The sequence below is a fragment of the Palaemon carinicauda genome, chromosome 44 (assembly GCF_036898095.1).
Source record: "Palaemon carinicauda isolate YSFRI2023 chromosome 44, ASM3689809v2, whole genome shotgun sequence".
Taxonomy (NCBI): domain Eukaryota; kingdom Metazoa; phylum Arthropoda; class Malacostraca; order Decapoda; family Palaemonidae; genus Palaemon; species Palaemon carinicauda.
In genome coordinates, this window is record NC_090768.1 from 7556787 (window position 1) to 7571602 (window position 14816).

At 36.0% G+C, this 14816-nt stretch overlaps 1 long non-coding RNA gene across 2 annotated transcripts; it reads left to right on the plus strand.

Moving 5' to 3' along the window:
* The first annotated feature begins 4225 nt into the window (after positions 1-4225).
* LOC137634560 (uncharacterized) lies at positions 4226-11779 on the plus strand. 2 transcript variants are annotated; one of them, XR_011042532.1, is made up of 3 exons: positions 4226-4335; positions 9233-9381; positions 11180-11779. It is a non-coding gene; the product is annotated as an uncharacterized lncRNA (long non-coding RNA). The 2 variants fall into 2 exon arrangements; XR_011042531.1 differs by lacking the exon at positions 4226-4335 and adding an exon at positions 6630-6809.
* Positions 11780-14816: the final 3037 nt, after the last annotated feature.

Below are 14816 nucleotides of genomic sequence, written 5' to 3' on the forward strand. Positions count from 1 at the left end.
TTCAGTAACGTTGCCGTAAACGTTATCAACGTTGTAGCAAACGTTCATCAGTGTTGCCATAAATGTTCATCAACGTTGCCGTAAATGTTCAGCAACGTTGCCGTAAACGTTCATCAACGTTACCGTAAACGTTTATCAACGTTACCGTAAATGTTCAGCAACGTTGCCGTAAACGTTTATCAGCGTTGTCGTAAACGCTCATCAGTGTTGCCATAAATGTTCAGCAACGTTGCCGTAAACATTTATCAACGTTGCTGTAAACGTTCATCAACGTTGCCGTAAACGTTTATCAACGTTGTAAACATTTAGGTACGATACCGTAAACGTTCATCAACGTTGCCGTGAAATTTTATCAGCGTTGCCATAAACGTTTTTCAACGAAGTCGAAAACGTTTATCAACGTTGCCGTAAACGTTCATCAACACCGTAAACCGTAAATAATCCGTAACACTGCTATGGTTTCGTGGCAGCGTTCAGCAACGTTGCTAGACCCTGAAATAAACTGTGAGAGTACAATCAGTTTTGGGCCGCGTTCAGTAACGTAGTCATTCCTTCATCCGTTCGTGGCGATGTTAGCACGAGTTTTGATTCCACTCAGACGGTATTTTGCAAGTCGCAGCGCCGGCAGCTGCTCTATCGTCCTTGCAATCTTGTCTGGATTGGAATTTAATCTCCCAAGGAGCCTATAAAAGGTTTTATTCGTTATTCATTGGTTTATTTGTTAATTTGAATATATCAAATGGTGTCATGTCAGTGACATTAGACGCCAGAAATATATTTCTGAAGTAGTGTAATTGTGCATAATGTATTATTTCGTTTTTATAGACCCTCGTTAAAAGTCAACATTGTCATTCTCCAAAATAGATTCCATCATATTCGGTATGATTTAATTAAAATTCCCTTCATGGATCAGTATTGTCTGACTGTGAATCATTGTAACTAAGCTATTCTTAGAAAAGCATTCTTCCGCTCAAATGTATATAGTCTGCTTGTTTGAAGAAACAAAAAATAAAAAGTCATATCTATGCTTCCCCCTTGTACATAATCTGAATACGAACTCTATATTTTTTACTCTATATTTTAACTGCCGGTGCCAAATAGTTATAATAGCTCTTGTTTTTATTTACATTTTGCAGCTGTCATTGATACTGGTTGTTGTTCTTTTGTATAGCCATGCAATACATGCTAAGGTTTTGGGTTGAGTAGTGTCATGGTTACAGAGGAAGAAGTAGATTTTGTAATAAAAAGTATGACATTAGTTGAGTAGCCTTCTCTTGTAGGACCTGTTAGGTTTGCCAAAAATATAATAATAAGTACGCTGAATTAGGATAGTACTTTAAAAAAAAAGGAAAAAAATTAATTTTCTTTCAGGAAAAAAAGCAATGTGCTTCAGTTGTTCTATCCTTGGTGAGTCATCCTGTTTTTAAGGTTAAATGATGTATGTTACGACGTCCCGTGTACACTGTTGATTCAATGTTAATATTAAGACATGAATTCCAATATTTATAACGTTGAAATATCAGGGTTATTGGAACGCCATTTTATACTGCATTTTAATACTTTTTTGGCGTCCGAGAACTTTATTTTTCATGCATGAATCATCATGCTTGTGAAATGGAGATTCATATTCACTCAAAGAAATATATAGATAACTGTGCAAATAAAAATTGGCTGAAGCGCCTCTTTTTGCACGTTGACGTGATTCCTGTACGACCTCAGTGAAGACTTGTAAAAAGCTTGTTTTCCCAGTGACTGAATATACAAGAAAACCACTTCGAAATAAGGGTCCGTGTAAAGTGCTCAGGCATTACCACGTAAGTTAGTTTCTTCCTTATAATGAGCAAGTATTTAGTATAAAAATCACAATTTGCTTTTCTTATCCATCAGTTCTAACATTTAGACCTGTGTCTTACGGTTGTCAATTTTGGAAAATAAAAGGTTTGCAGCTCATGCTTTCATCATTTTATCTTGTGTCTTTTATCAGTTATTAAATTATTCATTAGACCCCCTCTTTTTAATCTGATATACTTCGTGGTGATTGTCTGAACCTTTCCAGGGTTCCTTGAACCTCGTTTTCTCTCCATTCCATGTTTACATAAACATTTACCCACCTAGTACAAACACAGGAGCCAGAGGCCTAAACAAGATAATGAGGTACAGTTAAATTTGGTAACTAATGACAAATATGTGGAAGTGAAAAAGAAAAGAGCTTTTAAATATTTGGTGTGCGTCGAGAAGATAAGATGTATAAAGCTTTCGAAAAACTTAAATATCATATCAAAGGAAGCTTGGCAAATATTGTTGCCTGCCTCTGAATATAACATTATCAAACAGGTTCATTTAGTTCAATATGACAGCCTGAAAGAGATGTGTGAATTATACGTATCTCCACCTACAATCAACATCCACCTGATGGTAAATATTTCTTATATTTTAATTTCCATGCACTTGCATGTAGAAGCAGCATCGTTCTTTCAATCAATTTGTTTCAGAAAACAGTAACATTAACATTTGGTAAGCTTTAATGATGTTCTTTTTTCGCGGGAGGGATTAACTTTGCAGAAGTACGTTATTTACAATAGCTAAATTGGTTGATATAATCTGTAGATCATTTGTATTTCCATTTGCGTTGCGAGCTTCTTGTCATAACTAAGATGTCATTAAATGCCTTTAATGATTAGGAAAAATTTACCCCCAGGTGCGAAAGGTAATGATTGGAGAGTCGAATGGTGGAGTGATCTCGAATTTATTAGTTCCAGTCAAACTATATTAGACGGACTTTGTATACTGACTTTTATGGTTGTAGTCTTGCTTTTCAAATATAACGACTAATAAGTGTGTATAAATGGTGGTATCGGAAAAGGCCGTGAGTCTCAAATTTGGACTTTATTGTCCCATATGAATCGTCATTCCTAAATATAATGAACAGAAAAAAGATAAGTAGAAAAATAGTTATTTAATGCTGGATATTTGTGATTACCAACACAAATCTTCAAATGGCCGAGAGCAACGAATGCAAATTTTCAGATTACAGTTACTCTGTTTTTTTTGTAAATAAAAACCAAAGGATACATAAGATACAGTTAATAGTTTCGAACTGAAATGTTATATGTAAACGGAAAAGAGAAGACGTTGGTGATTGAAACATTATGAAGAGGTCTACTGGACGCTTAGAAAAAAAAATAAATGACTTTAGGACTATTGAAGAAATTTAAGCATTTTTATCAGTGTTATGTTGAAATGATAGTTGTAATGAAGAAGTTATATGAATGTTCTATAATAAATCGAGTATTTTTCAGTTCAGTGTTTCCATTATCCCCATTAGAAATTATTTTTATTCACTAAAAGCCATTACACTATTATACGTTTCGATAGCATGTGAATAAAGGTAAGTTTTTGGAATTCTTCAGGTAAGACAAAGTATGTAAGCAATGATGAATTACGTGCTTCAAAAATAACTCGCAATCATAATACTTTTACAGTATTAGGTATTCCATGGCCCCACATGCCGTCTGCTTCCATTGCGAAATATATGAATATATTGAAAAGGATTGAGAACAAACAGAAAATACAATTTTTATTTTTATTTTTGTAGAGTATTAAATATGTCTATCAGTGGTTTATATCAGTATTGAGAAGTAGATATGAAACACCCTCTGAAGATTTTAAAAACAGATGTCTCGGGGTGTATGTATGATAACAGCCACCTGTACATATTATTATGGCTAACTTAGAATACAGCAGTGTGAGGAGGTCGCAGAGGGGGTGTTAGCCCCCCTCCCCCGTTAGGTAAGTAGGTAAGGACACGGCTTGTAGGTTAGGTTATTGGGTCAAGTTTAGGTTAGTTGATGTCCAGTGATGTTCATCGTCGATTTTAAAAGTGGAGTTTGGTTCGAGTACAAAGGGTTTATTCACATTGGAAGGAAAGTTATTGAATTTATAGAGAGTCGAGTTTTTAATGATGGTTATTCACTGATAAAGTCATATGGAAACAAATGTAAGACCTATGTTTCAGAAAATTAATCTAATTTGTAATTATCTATTTGTAACATTAGTTTATATAAATAACATGAACTTACTGTAAAGTTTAACTACTCCATAATCTATCAATAAAAGGAACAAAAGGATATTTAGTTCAAGACTGGTAATAGAATACTTGTTAACGGTTTGGTAAATGCTGTTTATTTGACCGGCTTGTTTTGGCGGTAGTGTTCCGAGTGTTTACGATCGTGGAGTATTGCTTCCACCTCATTACCAGTGTAGCTTTCTTGGTGTTATCGTGTAAAGAGATCTTTAGAAGTTTTCGGGAGAGAGGATCTTCCAGCACCTGGAAATGTGAGTTTTAAACCAATTTTGTTCTGAGCTTGGTATTATCGTCATGATAGGTATTGGGTGGTATTCAAATGAAAATAAATAATGATTGTGTAAAGTTCAAGGTATAGATGTATTTCTTGACTTAACCTGTCTTTAAATGCTCAAATAAATAATGTAATAAAAACTGCTGGTTATCATCTAAGAAATATTGCGTTTATAGGAGAATACCTGGACGAAAATTCTGTACAGAAACTTGTGATAAACTGTTATTACCTGGATTGACTACTACAACTCTATTACAATTCACCAAAAGCACAACTTAAGAAATTACAAAACAATAAACAGGAGCAAGACAGATCAAATGTGCCCCACCTAGAGAAGGAATCGCCCCTATACTAATCGATTTACACTGGCTGCCGATTAAAGCGAGAATTAAATTTAAAATGTGTACAACAACCCACCAAGTTATCAGAACCGGTCGTCCAAAATACTTGAGAGAACTGCTACATATTGCGCAGCCAACAAATCGTATCGACACGAGAATAGTTACAGATGGCTTCAAACTGTTGGAACCTAGATATGCCTACGTTAGGCTCCAGACTCTAAATATGCAGCTCCAAGACTATATAATGTGCTCCCATGAAACATCCGATTGATTGAAGACATTAAGGCTTTCAAGAGGAAACTGAATATTTTCTTGTTTCAACAGTCTTACAACAGTGGCGATTTAGCAGTAAATGACAGAGAGGGGTGGGGGGTTTCCCCTGCTGTATGGGACCGGAAAAGCAGTCATCAAAGTAAAGATGATACTAAAGTTTTCTTACGATTGAATATGCGATATCACCTCCTTCAATGTGTCAATTTTTAACTCTACTTACTGTTGGTTGATGCCTGCCGGGAAATATTTCTATGGTTCACGAACTGGAATATTTTTTTTTTTTTACATTATAACCGTATCCGTAGGCACTCATACGTAAGCTAACCATTCCATCTTAGTTGCCCTACAGTAACAATGTGTTTGTTATACCCGTACATAAGCACACACATTTTTGAGATGCATGTGGCATACTTCTCATAGTTCTCTGAAATATGAAACTTTAAATTTCTACCAGTCCTGCTGATGTAAGCTGGAAACTGTATCTTCTGCTATAAGAGAATTGCTATAAATGTTGGATGAGGGTTGCATAATTACAAGAGCCCGTGTTTGTGGTCAGACAATCTATGACGGCTCAAGTAGTCCCACCCCGAGAAAGGAATACTCTTGTACTGATTGAACTACACTGGCTGGCTATTAAGCCTAGAATAGATTTAAATTTATCGGAACATAATGTCCGAAATAGTTGATTTGCTAAATTTCTACACATCGTGCCACTAACAAACTCTGTCGACACGAGAGTTATTGATGATTTTAAAGATATTAGATCCAAGATATACCTTTACTTTAGGTTTTAAAGCTTTCAAATATACGGCCCCAAGCTTTTAGATTATCCCACTAGACATCCGAAGGACTGACGATATTAAGGGTTTCAAGATGTTTCACCTATTTTTGAAATTCTACAATAACGCAGAGTTAATATTAACGGTGCGCAATACTCTAAATACTTAATATATAAGACAAATAGAATGAGACAATTCTATTATGGCCTTCAGGGTACAGGGCTTTTCCAAGTTTGACAACCACGAATATCACCACTAAAAGTAAACTTGGATAAATCTCTTTGGTACTGCAGGGCACTGGCCTTCGTTTACTTGTTTTGAGTTCAAATCCAACCCTCCACTGAAGTCGAGTGAACTACTTCTCGGGCGGGTCCATATCAATCATCTAACGAAACTTTTTCATTATAACTTATACAATTCTTTGATTGTAGCATCTTCCAAATCATATGATCTTGTGAAAAGTAATGTCTTTAGTTTCTTCTTAAATTCAATTGCTCCCTTTAGGTCCTTCATTTCAGTTGGCAGTTTATTATAATGTCTAGGCGCACAGTAGCTAAAAGCCCTTTCTCCAAATTTACTATTTGTTCTTGGTTCAGATAGCCTATGTTTGTCACTCATGTGTCTTGTGTTGACATTCGTTTCTAGTTCTATTTTGTTCGGGCATTCTTTTAAATATTTTGGTAAAGCATTTCGTCCATTCCGTTGATTTACGTCAATGTTTAGCGTATTTTTATATATGCTAATGAACATTAGTAACTCGCCTTATCTGATAAGGATATATGTGGCTGCGATAAGCCACATGATAAGATGGTAGAAAAATACAAGTAAAAGTAGTTAGCATTTTCATTCTGGGTCTAACAATGTTCAGCGTGAACAAATAGCCGTATAGCAAGATTTTTATCTGCTTGTATAGGGTATCGTGGGTACCTTAAGATATTGTGTATTTGTTTGTTCGCCGATAAGTGTTCGACAAGTCATGGATAAAGCGACATTGCTAATGTGTTGGGTGATGTCTGCAGTCCTGTTTCGCACTTGCTACGCTGATTCACTTTCCCAAGGTAAAGGTGTGTTTAATACTTACAGCCTGTAATCCTCCTTTCAGTAATTTGTTCTAAGGACTTTCAATGCTGAATAACATACCAAGGTGATTTCATTTGTTACTTCAGAGTGATGTATAATAACTATGTATCGATAAGGGTAATTATCATGTTGCGTTAGATAAGTTTGGCGTCAAAATATTTATCCTTTTTAAACTATTTTCATGATTCACTTTAGTTTATTCCCACACGGAATATGAACCATCTACCTTTAATAGGCGTATGGCGTCGGCAAAGCTGATGTCACTAAGACACTAATTTGTACGGTCAGGAATAATACAGGTTTGTGATATTCATAAGGTTGATCATTTCGAAATTTGCAACCATTTCTAATTGTAATATAATGCTCGTTCAATTGAAAGAATGCCACTACGTTAAATCTACTTTTAAAAGAGTAGAATTTACACCCTTGGATAAGATTGATGGTGACCGGTATGTTGATTCCCCGGTTTTTTATTCCGGTTATTTGATTCCTGGTATTTTGAATCCCGGTTAGTTGATTCTGGGTTGTTGACTCGATAAGTTTCATTAACGACTGACCATGACTTTTACTTACAAAAACTTGCAAGATACGGGGCTATTTTCGTCTGCCATTCAAATTTTTATAGCCAAACAGGTATTTACAAAGGTAGTTCCTTATTTAGTAATTAAAATTTTCGAAATAAAAAAAAAAAAATCTAACCAGCCACCCTATAACCATATCTCGCACCATTCAAAATATCCACGGAGGAAAGAAACTCACAGATGATTAAAAATTAAATTTACGAAAATCATACAACAAATGATGATGGATGAGATTATTGATGTAATGTGAAGATCTGCAAACAATGAAGCATATAACTTATGCAATAACCTTGGAATTATGACCCAATTTAAATAAAATCCCATGGGTACATGGATTTTGAAAATGAGTATGTGTGATCTGTGTAAGTATTTAAACATGCCCTGAAAATGTATCACTAAACATTTACCGCAAGGTTATAGATCTGAGATTTAAAGATATCTCAAATATTGAATTCAGTATGAAAGTTGGGGTTTTTTTCTGCCCTTTCAAAACTAAAAATGGTTTGTGTGGTGGATGCTTTTGACGAGCTTGTAAACTGCGAAGACTGACGTCAAGAACTAGTTTCATATTTTGAAGCATATGTATATGGTTGTGAAAGGGGCAGGGGTAATCGACGAAAAGACTTGGGGTAAATGAGCCAATAGATTATATACTTAAAAAAAATATATATGATTTATGTGATCTTTGCAAGACTTGCTGGGGTAAATGAGCCAATAGACTATTTACTTACAATCTTCCAAAGGTTAGACCCTGAACTTTTACTATAATTATTTACTCGTTAATGAGTTGTATGATGAACAGCTCTTGGGAATCACTACCAGGAATAAACAATGAGAATAAATTTGCCCTTGAATCAAAATACGGGGAATTGAAAGACCAGTAATCAAAATACCTAGAACAATCTCGAAAAGCACTGGAAAAATGTGCAGACAGAATACATTTAGTGCTTAAAATTTGTAATGTTCATCTTATGATTCCCCACTCGTTTGTCGAGAAATAAGCATTGCGAGGACATTAAAGCTGTCTGCTAATTTATAGTAGTTCGTAAACGTATATCATTTCACGGAAGTTTTACCTAAGGATATTATTCACTCTATTAGTTCTATGAAAATGCTTGTTAACTGTAAATATGCTGCTTATGTAGTAGGCTGTTCTACGAGTAGTCTTATTAAAGTTTTTGTAGGTGAAATCATGGGCTATACAGTAAAGGTTACATTAAAATCCTAACATATAAGGTTACGATATGGCGAGGTTACGAAATTACCTGTAAACGCTACAGTTACTATGGAATTCCTTAAAGTACAAGCTAGGAGGTCTATGACCCAAGGACACAGCCTCAAGTGCCTTTTTTAACCCTATATTCCTGGCCTTTCAAGGCTGACATTTTCACAGTAGTTTTTCGAAGCCCTGTCCACACGATCAAGCATGCCCGACCGGTCAAACAGTGATACCAGACCACAATAGTTAGTAAGAATGCGGGTTAATGACGTCAGAAGCGCGAAAACCCACAGACAGGGATATGGCATCATACAGTGTTGCCAGATCCCTGCCTTTATTTTTCCCGCTTCTGACGTCAACAACCCTCATTTTCACTAACTATTGTGGCCTGGTATCACTGTTTGCCCGTCGGGCATGCTCGATCGTGTGGACAGGGCTTTACTGGTATAGGAAATTCTTGAACTGAAACTATGGCTCTACAATTTGAGTAACGAATGAGAGAAGAATGTTTGGGATATTGATTACTATGGATAAGTTCTTGCCTTTTATTTTTTAACACCTCGCTTCCTGCCCTTTTCTTTAGTTAAGTTTCATTCAACAGGTGATCAATCCCAACATTATGCGATACTGATGGCCCCAGTTCTCCTCTTCTTCCTCATCGTTTATCTGGAGGTACGAAGACCAAGGGCTGATACACTTGTGGAAGTGGAAGCTCTGCAATGGCAATAGAAGATCGTACGGGAACCAACTGTTAGTTATGTATATTTTTTGCGATATATTATATTCCTTTATGAACCAAACAATGATTTCTAATGGCTTATTTATGAATGCAGATTTAATAATTGTATCACTTATTTTTCACCATATTTTGTGTTGCTTCTCATTCTGTTAAATAAAATTTTTAATTATGGTAGGTGAAAAATTAATTTTTTAGGAAACCTTTACATTAGTTTCTACAGTAACATGTCTTGGTTTGTTCTATTGACACAAACATGATTGCCAAATCTAACTTTTGATTTCTTGTAAATAATGATTAACTAAATTTTTTTTATAATTTTAAACAATGTGCAATACAATATAAAATATATAAAATTCTTAATTTTGCAATTCATGGATAACTATGGGATTCATTTGACTAGTAATATAGTTTTTCGCTGACCATTCACGACAGTTAAAAGTATTCATATCCAGAAAGCCAGAGAGCCTGAGCAGTGTATAGTTGCTGTGTGCGATTTACCACATTCGTGTTAGTGATTTTCAGTTGGAAGTCTACAGTGGATCAAATAGCTGTTATTAACTAATATAGCCTAAATAAGCGATCTAGCGAACTAGTCTACAGTGGATCAAATAGCTGTTATTAACTAATATAGCCTAAATAAGCGATCTAGCGAACTAGTCTACAGTGGATCAAATAGCTGTTATTAACTAATGTAGCCTAAATAAGCAATCTTACGAACTAGTGAAGCCATATCAATAGATTTTTATCTAAAAGTACAGGTTTATAATGTAGTCAATGTCTTCGTGTTGTTAGGTTAAGAGTATGGCACGTTTAGTAGCTAATTTCACGTGTTTTGAAAGTTTTAAAATAGAATTACGAAAATATAGAAAGTAGGAGGAGACTTCATTAGGATTGTAGTGGCCGATGTCGTAACGTCCCTGACTAGTAAACTGGGGGTCAAGTCTCTCTCAAACTCGTTAGTTTCTTTGGTCGATGCAACCTCGCCATCCTTGTGAGCTAAGGATGGGGTCTTTGGGGAAGCCTATAGGTCTATCTGCTGAGTCATCAGCAACCATTGCCTATCCCTCCTTTGTCCTAACTTGGGTGGAGAGGGGCTTATTTTATTGATTTACAATTTACTTTCACAAAACTCATTGGATTGCAGGACTGAATATTCGTTGTTACCGGCTTTGTAATGAGTGCCCACTTTCACAAATAATTGCAGAACTTAAAATTTAGCGTAAAATATTCTAGAATATAGATGACGGCTCAATCTTATTTTTAATCTTAAATTCGTAAGTAACTAGCTCGAACAAGCTTTCCTTTTCGTAAAATACCGTTTAAATTATAAAGGGTAGTCGCCCTTAGAAATTTTATTTTCTTCATTAAGTGTCACTAAAGGATAATAATTGATGTCAATGTAAACAAGGACTTGCTACACGCTTTATCACTCCTCAGAATCCCTTGGTGAAGCTAATGATTTTTTTTCTACTTTGGGTACACGAAACTTTAAATAATAAAACCATATCTTATAAAATTCGTCTCGTAGCAAAATGAAAAATGTCGCAGCGTTTGAGTCGTAGATGACTGGAGTTGTGCTTCCCATTTTGTATCTTGGAAAGCTTTGCTTTTAGAATAAGTGGTAGTGTTTATATCTAAGAATACTTACTACTCGAGTTATGGTTAGATTTATTCAAATTCTATAACCTAGGGCTTATTTGAAGTTTCATAAAACCATGTGACTAGTTTAATTTTATCTGACAAAAGAGCTACAATACTTATTAAACTATAATCTTGGCATAGAAATTAAAGTTAAATATTTTCTTCCAGGAGATGACTGGTGTTACTGAGTAAAATAGAGATTTTTAGAATTCCTGAAGTTTTATAAATCGCTCCACTTTCTATGATTGAACTCGAGACCGTATGCATCACTGCTGAAGACAATTTATCAAGTAAAATGGCTTACATTCCATTGATCAATCAAATATCAAACTGATAGCAAGCAGTGGCCAGCTTGATAACTCACTATCGTGGGGAAAATTTGCTTCCAAAAGGCTCAAATCTTAACGCACATAATGAATCAAATTTAAGGATTTTTCTTTATTCTGAATTTTCCTCTGATCTGTACAATTAGTGTAAATTTAATTCTGATCGAATCTGTTTATTGTTGAGATTATCAGAAAATCTCTATCCCTTGTGATTGATTTTCTTATATTCAATAATTTTCCAGTAATTAACACTGAAGCTGGTGATAAATGGGAAATTATTTATAAAATAAAGACAACTATATAACTTTAGGCTTTAGCGTTTTGTAATATCTTGCCAAGACTTTTTCACATTAAAACTGTAAACTTTTTCTTCGTGGTCCAATTAACCTGATTGAACCTCCAGAAAGGTCTAAATTTCTTAATAAAATTAGCATGTAAATATCACTATAGTATAAATTTCCTAATAAGATAGTACTTAAACATGTAACTATGAAATGATCCATAGCCATGAATGCTGCAACAAGTCAAAGATTGCTTATAAAGGTTGTTTGGTGCAGTAGGTAGTCCGCATTTGCTGAAAAAGAAAAGTTTATTTTATATAAAATTTGGTATTATTTTCTAGTGCAGTACCTGTCTTCTATATATTTTAATGATTTTTAATGTTCTGAATTCTCTGTTTTGGTTGTTCCTATGTGAATGGAAACTGATCTTCAGTTGATAGGAGCATGAATTCGGCGAAGCGAGAAACTTCCGTTTATTTCAACTAGGCGATTGTAGTTGCTGGCGAGTGGAGGATGGATCCTCCCACTCGTCAGATATAGTGAGCCACCTTCATTTTTCTAGTGTTTTGCCGCATCTCGGTACAGTTAGTGCTCTTCTGCCTTGTAATCTAGGTATTCTTAATCTTTTGATTTTTCTTTTATATCTAATAAATTTGCTGTTAGAATATAGTGTTCAAGGGATATAATGAAGAAGCCAATTTTTCCTGATGACTGTAAATATGAGACTTTTTCTCTGCTACCAGTCGTTATCGAATATACTTGTTCCTGTCAGGTGGTATACCTGTTACTATTCTATTCCTTGCTAGTGGCTTTATAATCGCGATTGTGAACCTAAGGGAGGTTTGCTTAGACACTGCTGGTGCTTCATCAAAGGAAGGAGTTCTGCTGTCACCAAGTAAGAAAGGTAAATCCTTCAGTGCCATCTCCATTTCTGGAAGGCACCAAGATCCTGCTCTATACACACTAGACAGTGGAGGCTTTGCTTGGCAGAGGAGTTAGACTTTTTTCCACTGTCTAGGATTTCGCAAAATCCTTTAACCAGCTCTGGAATCTGCTGCCATAGAAGTCTCGTCCTTAACTAACCTAACTGCATTCTGATTTGATCACAGATTGGGTGCAGTCTCATACTAAATCCTAACTTGGGGTTCAATAATCCTGAAATGCAGAAGAATTATTCAGACTTAGTTTTCTCTGAGCAGTGCCAGTCAGCTAAAAAGTAGGCCACAGTCCAGAACAGTGCCAGTCAGCTAAAAAGTAGGCCACAGAGTCCAGAACAGTGCCAGTCAGCTAAAAAGTAGGCCACAGAGTCCAGAACAGTGCCAGTCTGCTAAAAAGTAGGCCACAGGGTCCAAAACAGTGCCAGTCAGCTAAAAAGTAGGCCACAGGGTCCAGAACAGTGCCAGACAGCTAAAAAGTGGGCAACAGAGTCCAGAACAGTGCCAGTCAGCTAAAAAGTAGGCCACAGGGTCCAGAACAGTGCCAGTCAGCTAAAAAGTAGGCCACAGGGTCCAGAACAGTGCCAGACAGCTAAAAAGTAGGCCACAGAGTCCAGAACAGTGCCAGTCAGCTAAAAAGTAGGCCACAGAGTCCAGAACAGTGCCAGTCAGCTAAAAAGTAGGCCACAGAGTCCAGAACAGTGCCAGTCAGCTAAAAAGTAGGCCACAGAGTCCAGAACAGTGCCAGTCAGCTAAAAAGTAGGCCACAGAGTCCAGAACAGTGCCAGTCAGCTAAAAAGTAGGCCACAGAGTCCAGAATAGTGCCAGTCAGCTAAAAAGTAGGCCACAAGGTCCAGAACAGTGCCAGTCAGCTAAATAGTAGGCCAGAGTCCAGAACAGTGCCAGTCAGCTAAATAGTAGGCCACAGAGTCCAGAACAGTGCCAGTCAGCTAAATAGTAGGCCACAGAGTCCAGAAGGAACAATGGAGAAGAATGTGCTCGAAGTCGTTAGAGATGGTTATTTAGTCATTTATTGTAGACTACTACTATGGAGAAGTAAATTGAGGTGCCCTTAACTGCTTCAGGTGATTGAACAAAGGGAGGAGGTTTTATTTAAACTGAATATTATTTTGTCACTGAATCTGAAACTGCCAGTGATTCTTATCCTACCTCCGATGCCAATGAATGCGACTGATTTTAACTATTCATGGATAAAAAGGTAATGAATTTGTAAGGTTCGTGAGACAAACCATTACTGTGAGCAGATGGCTATTGCATGGAACACGCATGAAAGGGATGGTGAGATTAAAGCCTGTTATTTACGCAGAAATTTTAGTGTTTTTAACTATAACAATCCATATGCCTCGCGTGCAGGATCAAATTTCTTTGGATCCTGCTCAGGTGAGTAAACATCATGTTTGTGACGATTGGGTTGTATAAATTCACCTGCAGATACCGTTGTTTCCAAAATGTCTTGAGTCGTGATAAATATTTGGATATTTATGAATTTCTGCATTTTACTGAAAATTATGAAAGACAGACTTGTGGGGATGATAGTTTGTGGAGAACTCTTATTTCATAACTATAACACGAAATAGTAAGTGATCTATTAATACTTCACCGGTTGCTTTTCTGGTCCTATATAACAGGAACTTAAGAATTCATAATATGCATTATAAGGCATTAGACATTTCATAACGTATATTTCTCGTTTATTGTCAAATCCACACTATCGAAGCACTTGGAGAACCAGAAAGTCTTCAGTTTCCACTCGAAAGCCTTATTACAGTATCTTCAGTCTTTCGGATGTCTAGTGGGAGCTTACATAGTCTCGGGCCGCATGTTTAAAGGTTCTTGAGCCTACAGTAGGCATGTATCTAGTTCCAATAATTTGGAACCATCTGTAACTATTCTCGTGTCAATGCGATTTGTTGGCTGCACAATATGTAGCAATTCTCTTGGATATTTTTGACGTCTGGTCCTGAATCCTTGGTGGGTTATTGTAAATATTTTAAGCTCAATTTCTTTTATAGGCAACCAGTGGAAAACAATGTAGGAGCGATCCTTACTCTGGGTGGGACACGTTTTATCAATCTTACTCTTCTGTTTATTATGTTTTGTAATTTCTTTTTGCACTTTTTTTGTTCAAAGGTAGTCTAATTTTCAAGCAGTACAGCTTTTAAAGACTAAAGAAATAATTTCTATATAAATGCGAGTCCAACTGGAATGGATTTGGTTGTTATTGTGTATCAGAGTACACACA